The following is a 7,500-nucleotide window of genomic DNA, read 5'->3' as shown; positions in this document are numbered from 1 at the left end:
ATACATATATAAAACTCTTGTTAGGTGCCGTTATTACCTGTTCAATTGTAAGCACTGGTTCATATACGTTATTCATCTGCACAGTGACCTAATGCCATTCCGGAGCCATGACCCTAGTGACCTAGTTTTTTGTTTATCTGTTTATTCATTTATTCATTTATAAGTTTATTTAAACATTTATTTATTCATTGATCTATTCATACATTTATCTATTACTGATTATCTTATTTGTTTATCTAAATTTACATATACATTAGTTGATTTAATTATCTATTTATTTATTCATTAGTTATTGTTTGTTAACTGGGAGTATATAACTAGGCAACCTCTCCCCTGTTTTTTTCTATTGGTGGTTGAATAGGGCACTGACTCGTTGCTTTCCATTCACATACGAAACCATTTCTCCCTAATCCTCTTACAATATATTAGATTCTGATCGTATTGAGTTACATATAGATGGTTTCGTATTGTCTGTTTATTCGTATTGTGTCAGTCTCTTCCTGTGCGTTTCTCTTTTCCATTCCCATCTTAATACCGATTGATTTTATATTTCTCAAATTCCATTTTTGACAAAATAAATAAATAAATGAAATGAAATGAATAAATGAAAAAAATAATAAAAGGATGAATAAGTGAATTAATAAAGGAATAGATAAGTAAATAAATAAATAAACGAATAAATAAACAATGAAATGTTCATTATCTATCTCAGTATCCTATTTTTTTTTTATTTATTCTTTAATAGACTACTTCTTTCTTCTCTCTTTCTTCTCTCTTTCTTCTCTCTTTTTATTCTCTTATTTATTTGTGAGAAAGTTTTAGGAAAAGGTAATCATGTTTTTTGGGCCTTTATGGATTTAGAAAAGGCTTATGACAGGGTAGACAGAAAAGTATTGTGGGAGGTATTGCAGATAGGAGGAAAGCTGTTAAGAGCAGTCAAGAGTTTTTACGAGAGTAGTCGAGCCTGTGTCAGAATTAGAAATGGAAAGAGTAAGTGGTTTGAGGTAAAGGTGGGACTTCCCCAGGGATGTGTTATGTCGCCTTGGTTGTTCAATTTATACGTGGATGGGGGTGATGCGAGAGGGAAACGCAAGGGTAATAGGCTGGGGATTGGAGGTGGTTAAAGAAAATGGAGAAAAATGGTGGATAAGCCAATTGTTGTTTGCTGACGACACTGCGCTTGTAGCAGGATCAGAGGAGGGATTAAGGAAATTAGTGGCGGTGTTTGGGAAGGTGTACCAAAGAGGGAAGTTGAAGATAAATGTGGGTAAAAGTAAGGTGATGAAATGTACAAGGGGAGAGGATGGCAGCAAATTGGAAGTGAGTATTAAGGGAGAAGGACTGGAGGAAGTGGATAGCTTTAGATACTTGGATACGAATGTGGCAGGAAAGGAAAGAGGGGAATTGGAGGTAGAATGTAGATTGAGAGAAGCAGGTAAATGCCTTGGAGGATTAAAAAGTGTAATAAGAAATAGACATTTGGGAATGGATGCTAGGAAGAGATTGTATGAAGGAGTGACTGTGTCGACAGAACTGTATAGGGCAGAAACATGGAACATAAGAGAGGAAGAATTTAAATGTGTTTGAGATGAAATGCCAGAGAAGTATGGTCGGGGTTACTAGGCCAGATAGAGTAAGAAATGAGGAGGTGAGGAGGAGAGCGAGGGTAAAAAGGGAGTTGGGAGATAGGATGGATGAAAGAGTGTTGGGATGGTTTGGACGGACACATAGAAAGAATGAGTAAAGAAAGGTTAATAAAAGGTGTAGAAGACAAGAAGGCAGAGGTGGAAGGAGTGAACATGAGGGGTCGACAAAGGATGAGATGGATTGATGGGGCGAAAGGGGCATTTGGAAAGTGGGAAATGCCTGTTGAGGAAGGAAGGGAGGAGACAAAAGATAGGGTTGAGTGAAGAATGGTCGTGTATGGATAATGCTGTGATACATGTAAGCGAGTGGGTGGGGGGTGGGGGAGGGGGGAGGGAGAATATATTAATGATATTTTGACGCAGCCCGAAGGAATTTCTCCCCGTCTTCTCTTTTTCTGCATGAGGGGACGGAGAGGGGGGTCGCCGATTAAATGAAGCAGCCTTGCTGTGGTGCTGTGTCTTGCTACATTCCTTCTGAGCCAGGGCAGTGGGCGAGATGCAGGGATGACCCGTCATCCAGGAGAAGCCAGGAAAAGAGGGAGGGAAGAGGGTGAATGGGAAGGGAGTATATGGGGATGAAATGGGTGGGAGTGGATTTATGCCTTTGATTTTGGCTACTTCTATTGTAAGGGTGAAAAAACCGTTGGTATATGTACGTATGTATGTATGTATGTATATATATATATATATATATATATAAATATATATATATGTATGTATATATATATATTTCACTTACTACTCCTCTCTTCATACGCCTACTAATGTGTCAACATCTCTCTCTCTCTCTCTCTCTCTCTCTCTCACTCTATATATATATATATATATATATATATATATGTATGTATATATATATATATATATATATTTCACTTACTACTCCTCTCTTCATACGCCTACTAATGTGTCAACATCTCTCTCTCTCTCTCTCTCTCTCTCTCTCTCTCTCTCTCTCTCTCTCTCTCTCTCTCTCTCTCTCTCTCTATATATATATATATATATATATATATATATTTTTTTTTTTTTCTCGTCTTACCCTTCTCTATCTTGTTTCAATATTTCTTCCACATACTTTTCTTTCTCCTATTCTTTCTATCGAAAAGTTTAAAAAATGCAAGCGTAAGAATTGAAAAATGTATGGTTACACGAACCAAACTAAATACTAGACAGAGCTTTAGAAAAAATAAATAAATAGATGAATACAAATAAATAAAATGAATAAAGATTGAGATCTTGTCACTTTGTTACTTACAATTTTAACCGACACCTCAACCGTCTTAACCGTCGCCATAACGGTCTTAACCGTCACCATAACCATCGTAACCGTCATCATTTAACCGTCTTGACCATTTCCTTCACCATTCAAATCGTGCCATAACTGTCTTAACCGTCACCTTAATCGTTTTAACCGACACCTTAACCGTCTTAAGCATCATTCTTTAACCATCTTGACTGTCACATTAACCATTTAAACCGTCACCTTAACCGTCTTAATCGACAACTCAACCGTTTTAACCGTCAGATTTTAACCGTCTCAACCGCCATCCTGTAGCCGTCCTGACTGTCACATTAACCATTCAAACCGACACCTTAACCGTCCTAGCCGACACCTTAACCGTCTTAAGCATTACCATAACCATCTTAACCGTCACCCAACCATCCCAAAACATTTTTACAACCCTCCTAACAATACATCCATCTCAACCGTTAACATAACTGTCACAATAACCGCCACTTGAAGCGCTGTAACCGTCGTTTAACCGTCATCATAAATCAAACTTTCCTCACAGCGTCTCGAATGTGTCTTAATAATGAGCGACGTGACTTTGCGCTAAGACACAGCGATGTCATCTTCAATACAGTGACGTTGTGTGACTCATCTAAGACAACTCCAGACGATTTCATTCAGCTTCATGGGAGACCCCTTGGATGAATGGAGTAGCGGGCGGTCTAGACCCACCAATTCTCTCTCTCTCTCTCTCTCTCTCTCTCTCTCTCTCTCTCTCTCTCTCTCTCTCTCTCTCTCTCTCTCTCTCTCTCTCCTCTCTCTCTCTCTCTCTCCTCTCTCTCTCTCGCTCTCTCTCTCTCTCTCTCTCTCTCTCTCTCTCACTCTCTCTCTCTCTCTCTCTCTCTCTCTCTCTCTCTCTCTCTCTCTCTCTCTCTCTCTCTCTCCCCTCTCTCTCCCTCCCTCTCTCTCTCCCTCCCTCTCCCTCCCTCTCCCTCCCTCTCTCCCTCTCTCTCTCTCCCTCCCTCTCTCTCCCTCCCTCTCCCTCTCTCTCTCTCTCTCTCTCCCCTCCCTCCCTCTCTCCCTCTCTCTCTCTATTTCTCTCTCTCTCTCTCTCTCTCTCTCTCCCTCTCCCCCTCTCTCTCTCTTCTCTTTCTCTCCTCTCTCTCTCCTCTCTCATCTTTCTTCTCATCTCTTTCTCTCATCTCTCTTTCCTCTCTCTCTCTCTCATCTCTCTTTCCTCTCTCTCTCTCTCTCTCTCTCTCTCTCTCTCTCTCTCTCTCTATCTATCTATCTATCTATCTATCTATCTATCTATCTATCTCTTTTTCTCTCTCACGTGAACAAGATTATCCATTGAAGGTGAACAGGTCGCCGTTCAGTGATTTTATTTATTCCTAGAATTGCAATTCTTTTCGCTCTCAGATTGAAATTCCACGAAAGGTTTGCGTAAAGTTTTTCATTTTACAGATTCTGTAAAAAAAAAAAATGAAAAAAAAAATTAAAATAACAATAATAATTAATATGACTATGATACTCATGTTGCATATATTGTAAAAAAAAAAAAAATTGTGATTATAATAATAATAATAATAATACCCAAACCAGTATTAATAGTGATAATGGGGATGATGGTAGTGATAATAATTGATAATAGTAAATAGTAATAGTAAATGTAATTGTCATTTCTGAGATAGTGAATTTTTTGTATATTTTATTTTGGCTAATTCTCAAATATTAATATTGTTTTATTTAATTTTATTCTTTTTTTGGGGTGGGGATGTGAGGGGGGAGGAAGGAGGCGAGGGAGAGACTTGAGGGAGGGAGGGAGGGAGGGAGGGAGGGAGGGGGAGTTCAATCTCCCCTCCATCATCCCAAATTTGACTCCTTAACCGAACAAAATCACCTGGAGTTAACCATAATAAAATAATACAAAAATTATGAAACCTAATTGAAGAGTAAACGACCTATCTTAATACACGCATTCCATGGCCAGTTTCAATACGGTGACGACCTATTTATGTGAAAGGGAAACTCACAGGGGTCTCGGTTGGTTAAGTCTTGTTTCAGAACAGGGCCCGTCTCCCCCCCCTCACCCACCCACCCCCATTCCCTCTTCCCCCCTCTTCCCCTTTTCATCCTCCTCTTCCCCTCCCCCTCAGACTCTCCTTCCCCCTACTCTCCTCCCTGCTCCCCTCTCCTCTCCTCCCTCTCCCCTGGTTTCTTCCACTCTTCCACTTTCCTTCCTCCTCTTCCCCTCCTCACCTTCCCCTCCTCTCCTCCACCTCCTCCTCTTTCCCTCTTCCCCTCCCTATCCTTCCCTTTCTCTACTCCCCACTCTCATCCTTCCTTTCCCCCTCCTCTCCTACCCCTTCTCCTCTTCCCCTTCCCCTCTTCTCCTTCCCCTCCTCCCCTTCCCCTCCTCCCCTTCACCTCCTCTCCTTCCCCCTTCTCCTCCTCCCCTTTTCCTCCCTACCCCTCCTCCTTACTCTTTTTTGCCATTCTCCCTCCTTTTCCTTTCCCCCTTCCTCTCCCCTTCTCCCTTCCTAACTCCTCTCTCTCCCTCTCTTCTTCCCCTCTCTTCTCCCCCTCCTCTCCCCTTCTCTCCCAACTCCTCTCTCTCCCTCCCTTCTCCACCTCCCTTCTCCCCCCTCATCTCCCCCTCTCTTCTCCCCCTCCTCTCCCCTCTCCCCCTCTCTTCTCCCCCTCCTCTCTCCTTCTCCCCTCCCAGCTCCTCTCTCTCCCTCCCTTCTCCCCCTCCCTTCTTCCCCTCCCTTCCCTTCTCCCCCTCCCTTCTCCCCCTCCTTTCCCCCTCTCCCCTCCCAACTCCTCTCTCTCCCTCCCTTCTCCCCCTCCCTTCTCCCCCTCCCTCCCCCTCCCTTCTCCCCCTCCCTCCCCTTCTCCCCCTCCTCCCCCTCCCTTCTCCCCCTCCCTTCTCCCCTCCCTTCTCCCCCTCCCTTCCCTTCATCCCCTTCTCCCCCTCCTCTCCCCTTCTCCCCCTCCCTTCTCCCCCTCCCTTCTCCCCCCGTATATAAACACGATCAGTAATCCTTATGCGAGACCAAAATCCAGAAACTCCCGTAACCGTACTGTAGGTACAACAGATTACATATCACATACAAACATTACGTCTACCAGCACATTCAATATGGTTACGTCCTGAAAATCAACTTCAGTCAACTGAAGATCGGCCCCAAGTTCTGAAGAGCCTCTTAAGTGGTCGAGACCCCAAAATATAGAATCCATTGGAACAACAGTGCCAGGAAGACGAAACAGTGCCAAGGACTATAAAACAGTGACCAGGGATTATTAACAGTGCCACGAAGATGAAAGAAACAGTGCAACGGAGATAAGACAGTGCTGCAGTGATGAAACAGTGCTTGGGATGTGAAACAGTGCTTTAGAGATATAAACAGTACCATGGAGATTGACAGTGCCCCAGAGATATAAACAGTACGGAGATGAAACAGTGCCAAGGATATGAAACAGTGCCACGGAAGTGAAACCGTGCTATAGGGACGAAAGGAACAGTACAATGAGGTGTGAAACAGTGCCAAGAAAGCGAACAGTGATACAGATATTAAAAAAATTCCACTGCCATGAAAGGAACAGTGCCAAGAATATGAAACAGTGTCAGATGAAACAGTGCCAGGGATATACAACAGTGCAACGAATACATGCAGTGCCAAAGAGTGCTACAGTGCCAACGTGTCCATAGACCAGGAGGTCTCTTTACTTGACGTCACCTGTGATTGACGTCAACTGTGAATGACGTCACATATGAATGACGTCTCCTATGAATGACGTCATCGGGAGTTGAAGTCACATGGGGGATATAATTTGTTTCAAATTGATATATTGATGACGTCACCATCTCTGGGTGATGTCAACCCGGTGACGTAATCGCCCGACTTACGTCGTATATGGGTGACGTCATTTATCCTGGTTGACCTCGTCACAGAGTGACGTCATTTAATGACGTGATTGTCTTTGACGCAATTATCTTCGGATGACGCCAATGTCTTCGGTGTACGCCTCAGGTTCCATTCCACGTCATCGTTTTCGGGTGACGTCATTGTCTTCTGATGACGTCACAGTCTCTGGTTGACGTCATTGTCTCTGATTTTGAGATCTTCTCTAGGAGTCCTACAAGGAGGGGTTGGGGTGCTTAGGGAGTTAGGGGGTTAGGAGGAGTTACAGTAGAGGGGGTTAGGGGGTTAGGCGGAGTTAGAGTGGGTTAGGGGAAGATAAGGGGTTAGGAGGAGTTACGGTAGAGGGAGTTAGGGGGGAGTTAGGGGTTAGGAGGAGTTATAGCAGTGGGAGATACTGGGGAGTTAAGGGGGTAGGAGTAATTATAGGGGGTTAGGGGGGAGTTAGGGGGGTTAGGGGGGTTAGGAGGAGTAAGAAGGGGGTTAGAGGGAGTTATGGGGTTAGGAGGAGTTAGGGGGTTGGGGGAGTTAGGGGGTTAGGGGGTACGTCGTTGAATGATGTTTATGTTAACTTGAGCACAGGGGGGCCGTCGGCAGCCGTCGCAGCTGTAATTGATTGTCGGCAGGCAGGGGGCTGTGGCAAAGTAGCTGTCCGGAACAACGCTGTTGTCGGTTTTAGGCCGAGTTGTTTGTTAAACAA

Source organism: Oratosquilla oratoria, chromosome 36 (genome assembly GCF_046742065.1).
Source record: "Oratosquilla oratoria isolate Oo_2021 chromosome 36, ASM4674206v1, whole genome shotgun sequence".
NCBI lineage: Eukaryota > Metazoa > Arthropoda > Malacostraca > Stomatopoda > Squillidae > Oratosquilla > Oratosquilla oratoria.
This window is presented reverse-complemented; position numbering follows the sequence as displayed.